This window comes from Tupaia chinensis, unplaced genomic scaffold (genome assembly GCF_000334495.1).
Source record: "Tupaia chinensis unplaced genomic scaffold, TupChi_1.0 Scaffold000674_2, whole genome shotgun sequence".
In the NCBI taxonomy this organism is placed as follows: Eukaryota; Metazoa; Chordata; class Mammalia; order Scandentia; family Tupaiidae; genus Tupaia; species Tupaia belangeri.
The window spans coordinates 1,538,130-1,538,534 of record NW_006160198.1 but is presented as its reverse complement, the minus strand read 5'-3'; positions in this window follow the sequence as shown (position 1 = coordinate 1,538,534).

Here is a 405-nt window from a genome sequence, read left to right as displayed (position 1 = left end):
CGTCAAGCCAGTACCTCAGAGAAAAGAAAGTGCAGTGGGACAGAAAGATGCATGGCGCCTGCCCCCAGTTAGATGCTCTTCAGATAATCTGCAACCAAGTTCGCTGATAAAATATTTAGTAAAGACCCGGTAAACATCGCTGCAAATACATTAAGGCACTTCAGCCCAGCAGCTTATGATTATTTCAAAACTTAAAAAGGAGATCATAGATTGTCACTGTTTCTGTGCTCAACCAAGAAACCGAACCTTCCCGAAGTGGGCGGGTTGGTGAGTGAGTTGCTGCTTTTCGCCCCCACTTCCCCCACCCATTCCCGCTCATGGCTGTGGCTCTCAGCAATAGTGATTTATTTATTTATTTATTTATGTAGTTTAAAGCAGGGGGGGGGGCAGCGGCTCCCAAGACAC